Raw genomic sequence first — 14,216 nt, 5'->3', positions numbered from 1 at the left:
TAAAGCGCACCGCATGAAGTGAAAGAAAGAAAAAAGAAAAAAGAAAACCCGCGGGGGAAGGGCAAGAACCTATTTGAGCGTGACGCGTTCTCCAGTAGAGCACCAGAGTGGAACGGACGAGCTCAAAGGACAACAGAAAGGCGAAATCGGAGAAGATGGCACCGAGGATGATCTCGGATGCTCTGTGGTCATAGAGCCATGACGACGGCGGCTCTTTCGCAATGTCGCCTTTGGCAGAGCCAAATGCCGAGACTAGACGACTCTGGAGTTCGAGGGCTTGTGAAAGAGCAGCGGCTGTTGGAATTTTATGCATCGTCTTTTTTTTTTTTTTGTTTGCTTCTAATTCTAATTACATTATATATATATAGTATATATATCAGTCATTCTGAGAAACAATTACACAACTTTCACTTAGACTAAGGTTTGTATGACCCATTAATATCATTTAGTGTACTTGGCTTAAGCACATTTTAACTCGTGTACGTGCACCTTTACACACACACATACACACACACACACACACACACACACACACACATATATATATATATATATATATATATATATATATATATATATATATATATATATATATATATACTTAAATTTCTGACTTACATCGGGGCCGAACCCCGGTCTTTCACGTGAGAGTCCAGGGCGCTGGCAATTCATTCACACAAGTCATAAAGGAAGTTGGAACCTACGTACTCCGTTCATGAGGTTTTTCCCTGGCAGGCGCCTAGCGCCTAATGTACATTCACGGTGCAAAATACTGCATCAATTTACTAAATATATCATTCATATCCTACTTATTTTTTCTTAGTCCGTATTTTAATTAGTTTCAGATTTTTTAATATGAAAAGTAGAATCAATTTAAAGAAGTAAAAATAAAACTGAAAGAAAATCCCTTGTTCTATGCAGGTTTTTAAGTCTTTTGTCTGAGTTATTATGAAACATTTCATTTTGTTCAGATATGAACAGTCTTACCAAAGGTGCTATCAGAGCATCATCTGTATGAAGAGATTTTTGTTAAAAGAATATTTTACGCAAAAGAAAACAGTGGGTAGTTTGGCATATCTAACATTATCAGATTATCATCTGTTCAAAGATCTTTCTGTTAAAAGAAAGAATGTTATTTAAAGTTAGCAAATTAAATATAACGATGAAAAATATTACATTTCATAACTTCCTTTCTTAAACTAAATACAGTTCGCTACACTGGTGGATGAGGTTCGGTTGGAACACCTGCAAGCCGAATGTTCAGAAGACCAGTTTAGATGCACGATGACTTCTAAATCTTACATATGCCAATTTTTCTATTTAATATATTAAAAACGTCAAGCTGAAAACTTATTTTTACAAATATGAAGGAGAATTCACCTATATCAGATAAGGAAACTGGGAATATTGTTTTTACAAATGAGTGGTTTAATGGGGGTCACACAGCCCTAGAGTGAATGGTAATGGCATATGTGAACGGAGTTATCGGTTCTTTTGGGGGTTACACTAAATATCAGGATGTGAATAGCATTCATGAACTGAAACTGAACAGAGTAACCACTATTTCTAATATACAGAAAAAACAATTTACTGTAGCTTTTCTTTAATTATCTGAAGGTGTTGTTGTTCTTTAAATATATTCGAAAGCATTTGCTGAAGTTTTATTGGTAATTTTTTTCCGCTATGAAATTTTTTAGTTACGTTTCAGTTAGACTTCTTATTCACTGTCAGTATTATCTACCAATCATTATTAATGTTAATCATATATGGAAATATATTAATTTTGTTTTCCTGGTTTACCTCACCATGAGGAGTATAATCTCAAGTAGTGAATAACTTAGTCCTCAGGCGTACAGGCTCGGAATACCATTCAGTACTCTGATGATCAATTATATATTTGCATAGCTAATGTAAAAGAATACATTATTGATTATGAAAATCTAATAGCACACAAATATTGGGTCCAGATGTTGGGCAAAATTCGCTGGTATGTTAGGCACTAGGCACCTGGCTGGGAAAAACCTCATGTACAGCACTTAGGTTCCAACTTCTTTTACGACATGTGCAGATGAATTGCTAACGCCCTAATCTCTCACTTGATGTAAGTCAGAAATATATATATATATATATATATATATATATATATATATATATATATATATATATATATATGTATACATATATATATACATATACATACATACATACATACATACATACATACATACATACATACATACATACATACATACATACATACATACACACATACACACAGTAAGTAAGGGAAGGCCGCAGGAACACACACAGATCTCGTATATACATTTATTATTCGTTCTAGTCGACGTTTCTTGAACCGTGCTCACATCATTAGGACATCTATAATTGTGCAATGTAAAAAAATATTCCGTGTACATAATTAAAAGTAAACGCATATGCAAAATATAAAAATAAATTATAATGGAAAATCAGTTACACTTGAATAATCAATCACACTCAGGGCGAAAGAAGACAACAGTAAGAGAATACAGCATAAAATCAGAGGAAGGCGGACAAATATCAACAAACAATCGATTCATGCTATGAACAGGGGAACAGCTGATGATTGGCAATTTAATGTAGGTACTCTTTTGCTGATGTTCAGACTTTCCAAGAGAAGCAGTCCTCCAGGTGCCTTGGCTTGGTCCAAGGTTTTGAAGTTATATTTTATTGATGTCTTGCAACCTTTACCGTGGGATCTTATACTGGAAAGTCCGGGATTAGACAATCTGCAACCTGTACGATTGTTTGTTGATATTTGTCTGCTTCCTTCTTTTGTTTTCATACTGTATTCTTTTAGTGTTGTCTTCTTTCGCCCTGAGAGGTGTGCCTTGTGCTCTCCCTTTTAAGTTCATTTTAAATGCTCTTGTATTAGGTTCGTTTTAAATTTTCTGCCATCAATTATTTAAACATTTTTAAATGTACTTAAGTGTGACTGATTATTGAAGTGTAACTGATTTTGCATTTTAAATCTCTTTATATCTTGTATATGTGTTTACTTTTAACGTCGACTAGAACGAATAATAAATGCATATACGGGATTTGTGTCTTTCCCCTGCTTCCTATATGTATGTATATATATATATATATATATATATATATATATATATATATATATATATATATATATATATATATATATATATATAACTGAATCATGAAAATGTGGAACGTGATGAATATACAAATAAAGACAAAATCCACGAAGGCAAGAGAAACACTGGAATGCTGCGAGGCCTTTCGACTGTCGTCCTTTACTTAGCAGACTGAAGAAATATAAAAGTGAGTTTACAAGGAAAGCTCATATAAATGACAGATGGGGATTGCAAGGGAAAAAATATGTATGTGGAATGCAACACAATTGAAAAATTAGCAGAACTGCCAAAACAGGGTTATATATGTATGTATACATACACACACACACACACATATATATATATATATATATATATATATATATATATATATAATGCATGTATGTGTGTACAGGTAAGTATGAGCAGGAGTGTGAATGTAAAGAACTTCATCATGCAACCAAAATGGTTCTCGTAACGAACTGGAAAACATGCAATATACCAGATAAAGCAGGAATGCTAAAAAAACATATAATTGAATATTGCTTGTTAATTAGTAGTCCAGCCACACCAATGCATCACTAGCGCTGCTACATGAAGAGCTATTCATACCGGAAAAATCCTATAATTGAGAGGAAAATTACAGTTCTGTTATTGTGTACTAAGATAAGTTAGAATAAAGGCAAAACAATTCTTCATTTATGAGTGAAACATTATCTTCAGATATCCCCTTTTCATTATGGCAAGCAAAGTGATTCACTTACTTTACTGTTGTACAAATCTTCATTTCCTGACTACTTCCTAGGCCTTTCGTAACAAATGCATACTTTTCTACATATTTACGATTCAATCTATTAGGAACCACGAAGTACTCTTTCTTCAATGTAATGTTTACTGATTTCATAGCCAAGGTCTTTTGCAGAGGGGTTTGTTGAATGTAGATCTGAGTTTGTTGTTACTTAGTGCAACAACATCAATTTCGCTTTTGCCTCATAACTCGATTAATTCATGCTCTCTTTCTGGCGTTCAGACCTGGACCTCATCGAGGAATGGCCCACTCGCCAGCCCATAATTCGATCACGCGACATTCATTTTGCTTGGTGATAAAGAATTACTGCAAGGCTTAGTCAGTGTGCATTTGATCGACGCATAAGTAGCATTGCTAACTTAAATGTTTCGGGATTAAAACTTTTATGGGGTAGAAATAATATCTTCAGTGAAAAGATGGAGCAAATAATTTTGGGGTGTTTCCTTGCTTTGCCTAATTAAATGAAAGGTTCCAGAAATCTAAGGAGAACAAAGCTGCTAGGCCGCCTGATGAGATTTGTTAGAATGAAAGGCTCTAAATATCGATATGCATAAGAGTTAGTGATGGACAGAGGTGAGTGGCTCAGAAATTAGAGGCCCCGCCCCCCTTTACAGCATAAACTAAAATTGATATGGACAAAAACAAAAGTAATTCAGAACAGGTATTTATTTAAGTTTCTCTCTGAGTATTTGATATTTTGTGTGGCCTCCATCTGCCTGTACCACAGCCTGCATTCTTATGGGGTATAATTTCAGCAAATTGCAAAAAAGTTGAGACTCAAACTCCATTTCCCTGAGCACTTTGGTCACCTCTCTTCACAGGTCGTCGAGGCTTGGTATATCATCATAGTTCACTGTGCACGCTTCAACACGATCCTTTAAGATACTACCAATGTTTTCACACACATTAAGGTCAGGGGAGCTACCTGGAAATTCACTTGATGAGAAGAAATCGATACCACTGTTTCGAAGCAGCTCCTTGAAACATGGTGCCTTATCATGCAAAAATGTGACCTCTTCAACAGATAACACATTTTCAGGATCTTTGAGGAAAGGAAATACTCCACCAGTAAGCACAGTTTCTCTGAAGTATTCGCCATTCCATGACCGTCCTTTTTCTTTGATGATCCACATTAAGCGTTTGGCTGTGAAACTGAAAAATTCCCAAACATTCAGGAAATTTCACTTCTTGGCGATAGTGCACGTCATCGCTGATATAATCCAACTTTGCAGCCAAAATGATGTCATTTTTATGATTTGGCTTCCAGACTGTGTAAATGAAGAATTCGTCTGATGTGGCAACATGGAGAAAGTCAGCTTCATCCCAATCTTTAAGAAATGAACCACAAAACCATGCACGGTCTTCTCTCTGTTGCTGAGTGGTGTTGGGCTTGCTGATATCATGAAATGGCTTGATACCAGATTTTTTCAACTCACGATATGCAGCACTATAACTTCTCTTCTTTCCCCTTTTTGTTTCTAGTTCAAGCACCAATTTACGTAAAGACTTTCTTGGTCTACCCACTGCCTCAGCTATGATGTCTTTTGACTCCTGTGAAAGGACTTCAGGCCTTCCAAGATTCTCACTCTTTTGGCTATGACAGCCATATGGATTTTCGTTCCAGTTTCTTTTAACAAAGGACTCATCTCTTTTAATGTATTTAGCTATCCAGGAACGTGAAATGAAGGATGCGCCAGCATCCCTGGCATCTCTGAAGGTTATAGCCTGGATTCGGTCAATCCATCTGATTTCCTCTGAGTCGTTAGCCATAGCTGTATCTAACTCCGTCACTCAGTCTGAAAATACAAGAAATGTAAAATGAAAATATAGCTTAATAGAAACTTAAAATAATGTACTTGGAGATAGGCTACAGCAGAAAACTTCATAACTTTCCATTTGTTCTGTGGAGGGGGGGCTCTAATTTCGAAAACACCCAGTATATATATATGTATATATATACATATATACATATATATATACATATATATATATATATATAATATTCATATATATATGCACAAACACACATATATATATATATATATATATATATATATATATATATATATATATATATATATATATATATATATATATATATATATATATATATATATATATATATATATATATATATACGTATGTATATATATATATATATATATATATATATATATATATATATATATATATATATATATATATATATATATATATATATATGAGAGAGAGAGAGAGAGAGAGTTGTCGTTCACTGAAAAAACTATTGGCAATTAACACCGGTCCCATGGTGTTACCAAATATCATTATTATTTTGGGGAGGAGGGAACTATCACCCTATAAATTCATTTCAGGCATTAACATACTTCAAGCAAGGCCACGGATGACGCAGCAAGCAGAACTGCTTTCGCACCAAACGGAATTGGTAAGGAGCGTTCGTTTAAAGCATGAATATATCGACTGGACTTCTGATCTGAAGAATAGCAAGACTTACAGAGCAACTGCGGTTATGGAGGAGAAAATTACTTATAAATAAAGAATGGGTATGGAAGAGTTGATGAAGTACACGAGAATATGCATGGAATAAATAAACAAAAAAATGTTTGCCGTATTGAGCAATTCATGGATCCTTCAATTAAAATGGAAATAGGCTACAAGTTCGTATGTCGTCTTTGCTGAATGTTTTGTCCGTTACTCAATCTGATTACCATTGCCATATTTCGTAAAATGATCATTCTTTGTTGCTTTGAAGGACAAGCGGGTGACAATGTAGTTGTCAGCATTGCGAAGTACGAGGAGTATGACAAAACTTGCTTAATATACCTGCGAAATTATCATTTTGGGTCTCCCGGAGAAGCAAGACAGTTGTTTTTGCAATAGGAAGTCTCGTTTACTTTATCTCAGTTCTTTAATTCTTCAGTAATATTCTTCCATTTCAGTCGCAAATGGGGCGATTGGCGAATCAGGATGCATGGATAATGCTAAATGAAATTCAAGAAGAAGAATAAAAAGAGGTTCATGTAGAAGCAGTGGTATGGATATTGCTGAATTAGTCCCTTCAAAATTAAAGCATGAACAAGGATTACTGATGCGTAACTCAAGAAAAATATAAAACGGAACATTTGTCAATTTGGTCTAATTTTCCAAGTGCTTATTGTCTCACATTGTATATGTGTGTACGAGAAAGGGAGTGGGAATAATTCACATAACATATGAGTATGAGAAAGAGAGAGAGAGAGAGAGAGAGAGAGAGAGAGAGAGAGAGAGAGAGAGAGAGAGAGCACCTGTCAATGATTTACGTGAATTTATATAAGAGAGGGAATAGTCTTTATTTTTAAAGAAATCCAAAATTACAGGATCTATAAGTAACATGAATACACTGAATTTCCTATTATACGAATCAGATATCATTTTGAGTGCATAGAAATATTTTTAATCTTATCATATCAAGATATCATTTCATCACTCGAGTGGCCAATTGTAATCCCTGTAATGCAAAGCATCTGTCTACCTAGAATGTTTCTAACCCTTGGAAAATGTCTAATGACGTGCAAGAAGATAAGTCTTCTATGTTGAATTTTCTCCCTTGAAACTCACTGAACTTTTGCAAGTATAAAAGACTACGACTAATTTGTTGATTACTTTAGATATGACCATTAACCTCAACCACTTGTCGGCATCACTAATATTTATAGAATATAAAAATTAGTAATCCTGTATCTTACTAGCTGCTGTAACATGAATACGAGGTCTTGTGACTTCTTATCTTAGAATGCTTGAATTACTGGAATGTGTGACTGTCGTTACAACTCCGGTGGTCACGGAAATTCCCTTTAGAGTGATGCATCCGGTATATATCTAGAAAATTTCAAGGCAGCTTCCTCAGTAACGCCTGCTTATCAACAAAGAGCCAGTTGCTAAATTACGTCACATTAACAAATCAAAGACCTCGGACCAATTAGTCTTGTCATGCCCGAGTTCACGTGCCAAGGCGTGAGAGCATGTGGCACAATTTGTATGTGTGGCAACATGACCTTGTCTGCAGCTCAGTCTAGTTCTGGTTTCCAAGGCACATCGCAAAGGCTGGGAGTCATAAATCCCCTCTTGAGCTCACACTACACATAAGGTGGCTGAAGTAGCTGAAGGTGTTCCCAGCAATCAGTGAGTATATTTAGTTTTTCAGTAATACGCCGGTTGTACACTTTGTTATTTCTTTTTCGTATCAACGCTTTAGTGTTACACAGGCTGCAGTATTTTAATTTCTCTTGCTCTGGACGTTCTTCTTATTGACATTTTCCATAACACTCATTATTTGGGAAACATCGTAACCGTGTTACTGTGGCTGGTTTCCTGAGCGGACAAGTTTTGTGATCTTAAACTGGAGAAGAGATTTGAAAATAAGGGAAGTTGGTAATTAAACTGATACTTAATTATTAAACTCTCTTCCTAAAGCAAATGGCTTCGAAGCTCAACTAGACTAGATCGTGCTGAAAAAAATGTCTTTTTGACTAAAAACGTGAAAATTGAGGTGAAAAATAGGCAAATCGAAAATGGTATAAAACAAGTAAAAAAAGCGCCAAGTTTCTTCAGCGCAATCGAGTTTTCTGTACAGCGTATTATGCTGAATGAAACTCTCAGCCACGGCCCATGAAACTCTCACCCGCTGCCCATGAAATTTTCAGCCACGGCCCGTAGGTGGCCTGCGTTGTTGGCACATATAGCGGTGCTAGACGCACAATCATGGCTAACTTTAATCTTAAATAAAATAAAAACTATTGAGGCTAGAGGGCTGCAATTTGGTATGTTTGATGATTGGGGGTGGATGATCAACATATGAATTTGCAGCCCTCTGGCCTCAGTGGTTTTTAAGATGTGAGGGCAGACAGAAAAAGTGCGGACGGACAGACAAATAGCCATCTCAACAGTTTTCTTTTACAGAAAACTAAAAAGAGGATGTTCTTTACGTTCAAGCGATTATATTCGGAACCATGATTAAGGTATTTTACCCGTGAGATAAATTGGGCCCATGACAGCGTTGCGGAGACCTTCTCGCATCAAGCGCCATTAAGATATTCACGACACCATTCGCAGGTCAAACATGATGATTAACTTTAAATACGTAATAAAACATCATCATGTTTTTACAAGTCTTTACCTAACGTTGTTTTCATTTATCCCGAAAAAAATCTCGTTTCCCTGACCACAAATCACTCCTGTCTTGTCTCGCTAAATGAATGTTGAATTGGTCCTGTTTTTGGAAGTATGCCTGTTTCTGGGTGTACACTGAGGCTGCAGTCCTCAGACTTATTTTGCAAGGAGTCAATCTGCATCCTATGCATATTCTTGTCACTGGAGTATTGCCGTCGGTTAAATCAGCTTGACCTTATGCCTCCACTGATTCCTGATCCCAGTGAACCTTTATCATGTTTTTGGTTCTTAATTTGCTTCCTAGACGAAATATTGGTGCCGTGTTGATCCAGGATCATAAACCTATTTACTTTTCCCTGCAGATGCTATCTTTAGAAAACTGAATTTGTGACCTGACTTTTAGGAGTGAGGTGACCTTTCTGAATGTGCTGAAGTCACAAGCAGTGAGCTTAGACCAATGAATCTCATGTTTTTTTTTTTTTTTTGCAAATGTTATTTGTTCAGAAATACCGATTATCTAAAACAACGGGCCTGAAAATGTTCGCCTTCTAACAAAAACCAAACCAGCATCCATAGTCCTAAGTTTCTCAGTACTGCAGACATTGTTAAGGTAAATATAAGAGAGGAAGGTGGAGAACGTAACTGTAAAATAGTAGGGTCGTCTAACTCTTGTAAATAGAAAAACGAAAAGTTATACCCGTGTTGCAGTTACACGTTCCTAAGTGTAACCAACTGTTGAGATTCTGACTATTCCGACCCGGACAGAAGCAGTTTTGACATTTTTCATTTTTGAAAAATGAAATAAAATAAAATGCACCACTTCAAAGACTTTTCGAGCTTACAAATACAACTTTGCATGCCATTAAGAACTGAGAAGTCAGAAGCTTTTGTTCGTATAAAGAAAAGATTTACAAAAGGCAAGTATCACTGCCGTGTTCATTAAATGAAAATGAACAAAAACAGAAGGAAAACTATTTTTTGACATTGTTCGAATTAATTTCAACAGTAGCCAAGGATCGATGTTCACCCGTTTCCAGGAAAAATTAATTTTATGATCATAATGAAATGTCTGGAAAATGTGAATGTGAACAGCTCATCCCAAACCCTTATGAGAGAGAAAATAAATCACTGGTATTAACCTAAATAAATAATAAAGCAGTTGAATAACCATAGATTTAATCATTACAATATAGCTACTAAGTTTTGTATTTTCTTGTTTATGATTGATACTGTGAAGTGTAGCATTAACAGGCGCTGTTCATGCATTTTCAATAATGGATGCATTTGTTCAGCATTACAGCAGAAAAACAGAAAGAGAAATAAGAAGACACTTAGATTTACGTTTTGGTATTGGGAACGGTTGGTTAGCCAGTTTAGGAAAGCACTTGCCTTTAGTCAAAGGCAGGCTGTTACTGTGGTAAGGCGTTGAAACGGTAAGGAACATGGTGTAGACCTCTGGACTACTTACAATTAATAACGACAATTGTGAAATTAAGGATTCGTTCCACTGGTATAAGGATTAGATGCACCAAATAAACTTACGGAAACTGAATTCAGCTATTAAAAAAATAAATACTAAGCTGTTAGCTAGAGTAGCATTGTGATGGTTCATAAAACACGAATCGTGAGGTGTGACTTAGAATTTGTGGTGAAGGGTGCGCATAGATTCGAATACCAGATCGAAGCTGTTAATGCAAAAGTTTAAATTTTATGCAGGATTAAATTTCTTACTGTAATGGATAAAATTGTTTCCCTATCGTGAGAAAGAGTCTGAAGCCAGAATGAAAGTATGACATGGCATAAAGGACAAACTGGAAAAGCATTGCTGTGCATACATTTAGTAAGGGCAAAACAAATTCTTCAGAAATGTTAAATTCCTAATGCAAGAAGGCAAAGTGGCACTTCAGTAAAAAAGCTCTTGGTCAGCTAAATTGAACTGAACTGAATACAGAGTTTAGGCCAAAGGCTAAGCACTGGGACCTATGAGGTCATTCAAAGCTGGAAAGGAAACTGAGAGTAGGTAGGTTTGAAAGGCGTAACTGGAGGAAAACCTCACAGTCGCACTATAAAATATTTGTTAAGAGCGGGTGGATAGTCAGGTGGAGAAAGATATGAATGGAGGAACCGTAAAAGGAGTGACAGGAGTTGCAGCTAGGGGCCGAAGGGACGCTGCAAAGAACCTTTAGTTCTTAGTCAGTGATATAGCAGTAAATGGATATAAACATTACAGCTCGTGAATTAACTCCCCTAATTACAAGTTACTCAGAGAAAATTTCTTGTGTATAAACGACTTGTGTATAAACAACTGACAGTAAAAACAAAGGTCCATTAATTATCTGCAATGGTAAGTACTGCATAATGACTATTCACAATCATGTAAATGTAAGTAAATATTAATAAAGTTGAGATGATTCACTTTCAATGGCGTTTTCTTTCATATCAGCAAAAATTATAATAATTCCAATTACCTTCATCATCATCTTATTTTCGCACCGCAGTCTAAAAAATGTTGACAGCTGGATTCTAAATGTTTATTTACTGGATCTAACTAGCTATTCCTATCGTTATAGTTACTATATATATTTGCAACAAACAGCCAACTCTTTTGTCTTCCTTGGTCTTTTAAGCGTGATCCAATTCACCATTAACAATGAGCGTAAATGTAGACATGGGGGGAAAATAATGAACATATGGAATTTTACATTGTTACTTTATACATCATTATTTAAACGATGGAAAACAAGTATTTAAAATAAGTATTTCATCCTTTCAAATTTATTCAGTATGAGGAATCAGTGTTCTTTTCGTCATCCTGGGTTGGTGTTTTGAATGCTTTTGCCTTTTCATTATATTTAACTATTTATTTATTTATTTATTTTTGTAGAAGGCGTGATTCTTGACCATCAAGATAAAATAGATTATGCGTGTAATGGGACACTCTGTAGTAACTTACTTTTCCTTTCCAAGAAGCAAACTAAAAGTTGCCTCTTTTTGATGAGCGCTGTTCAGAGGTCCACGCGTGGCCTTATATTCCCTGCAAAATCTTACACAAATTATCGAACGACTTCAGGCAAGGCTAAGTGCTGGCATAAGGCCGGATTAATCTAACCCTACCTCCAACCAAGCTGCCAATCTCAATATACATTTAAATTTGATTTGTCTATTGCGTGGTAGAAAAGGTATACGAGCAAACATACTAGTAAAACCAGTATTTAATATTTCAATAAATGTTTTACCACGGTGCATTGTCACGGTTCTTTTATTATGCGCTGATTACACCGTCACTGAATTTCAAGTTACTGATAATTCTTCGTTACTTGTCTCCAAGGTAACTTCCCTCTAGCACCTGTAAAAAACTGTCGTTAAATGCTTTCCCGACTGCTCTGGTATTATTCACGATTGTTATCCTATACATACAGATTGTCTCTTCTGTTGTTAGAATTACTTATCATTATGAACGTCAGCAAGAACCCAGTTGCTTTCCACATCTGGTTGATTTCTCGTTTAAGCCATTCTCAGTGACCCCCCCAACTTCCTTAAAGAACTTCCTTCACCTTTCTTAGTGCCAGTAACTAGCTGAGTGTATGCTACTTGCTTCACAGAGCTTCATTATTATGGAGGCTGCTACAGTCTCTCCATTTGATACTAATTTCGGATTCAAGGTCGTGTAGTGCCAAGTGTATCCGAAAGTGTGAAGTAATCGAGAGATTCGCTGAAATTATTACAAATACGCCGTCAGAACCGGCTCTTACAAATACACAGTAGAAACAGAGATGTTGTCGTTCCTTTATTTGTCATGCTGGGGAGTAGATTCTCGGGGAGTTTCATGAGTTATGGTGTGCTTCAGCCTGTGAATGGCCTTTGTTCTGACCTGACAGGTGTCAGAGTATGTGTGGGCTGTTTATACTTATTATTATCCTTATCTACTCTGAAAACGTGTCCAACCACTCTGCTCTATTTTTTTTTTTTTTTTGTATCATTGCACTTGTGCCATTTCATTCCGAGGAAGCTTGGTGTACAAATAATAATAACGAGAACAACAACATTAATATAATAATAATAATAATAATAAATAATAATAATAATAATAATAATAATAATAATAATAATAATAATAATAATAATAATAACAACACTAATAATAATAATAATAACAATAAAAGTTGAGGTCATTGTTATTCAAAATATACACATTCGGATGGAGTAAGTAAAAAACTTTACTTGCTATTCTTCCTCGACAACAACTCAATAACACCACCAGTGACGATAAGCACGATCATTTGCATATATACCTAAGTGTTGCACAGAATAAAAGGCAGACGGGTTGCAAATAAGAAACGTCACGATCTCAGCGCTCAAAACTAGATCACTGTTGTAGTAAGTGTAGTTCGTCAGCTGCTGTTTTCGGCCGCAGTCCCTCCATGAATAAAAAGACCTGATAAAATATTAATGACCGACGTAAACCGAGTATAATGAAGACAACAACAGCTGTAAATACGCTAGTTCTCTGAGGCTACAAATGTTACGTGCCACCATATGAAAGGGAAATGGGTGTCATAAATTTTATTGGATCGTCTAATTAGCATGAACTTACATGGGCATGGAAGCCCTGCAGCTATTTCCTTTACCGTTACAACGGCTCGGTGTGGTTGAGGCGTGGCCATGACTAGTTTTTCTTCTTCTCTTTTCCATTTCTTCTTCTTCTCACTCTCGTTTTGTTAAGAATATGGGTTGGGGTACAGAGAGACAGAGGCAGTGAAGTGAGAAAATGGTTTTGACATTCACTAATTAGATGGGAAATTGTATCGGTAAACCACTTATCTGTGGCATGTCGCCATACATATAACAATAAAAAACACTGAATTAATGATCTATATTCGAATAGAGTTTCAGGAATGATGGTGCCGAACGCTGAGAAAAGAAAGAATTGTCAAATTCTCAGGACGGCTTTAGTATTAACCCGGTATGTTTCCACCTTTGTCAAACCATTTCGGCGTGAAAATTCGGAAGCCTGCTCTTCTGTCGAAATTAGAGCACAGAATTCGAAAATATTCGAGTCTTGCAAAGCCATAATTCGTCTACTTTTGGAACCCAACTGACTTTTTCTTGGTTTCTCGAGCTCGCCGGTATTTTGTTGTGTAAACAGT

The 14,216-nt window shown here is 35.9% G+C and overlaps 1 protein-coding gene across 1 annotated transcript in view; it reads left to right on the top strand.

Annotated features, from left to right (window-relative positions):
- Window positions 1-7,969: 7,969 nt before the first annotated feature.
- LOC136839608 (facilitated trehalose transporter Tret1-like) overlaps window positions 7,970-14,216 on the top strand; it is an 82,309-nt gene continuing 76,062 nt past the window's right edge. Inside the window, exon 1 of the mRNA XM_067105890.1 lies at window positions 7,970-8,082. The gene's annotated coding sequence lies outside the window, so the exon portion shown is untranslated. The remainder of the gene's footprint in view (window positions 8,083-14,216) is intronic.

Source organism: Macrobrachium rosenbergii, chromosome 6 (assembly GCF_040412425.1).
Source record: "Macrobrachium rosenbergii isolate ZJJX-2024 chromosome 6, ASM4041242v1, whole genome shotgun sequence".
Lineage (NCBI taxonomy): Eukaryota > Metazoa > Arthropoda > Malacostraca > Decapoda > Palaemonidae > Macrobrachium > Macrobrachium rosenbergii.
This window is presented reverse-complemented; position numbering and strand designations above follow the sequence as displayed.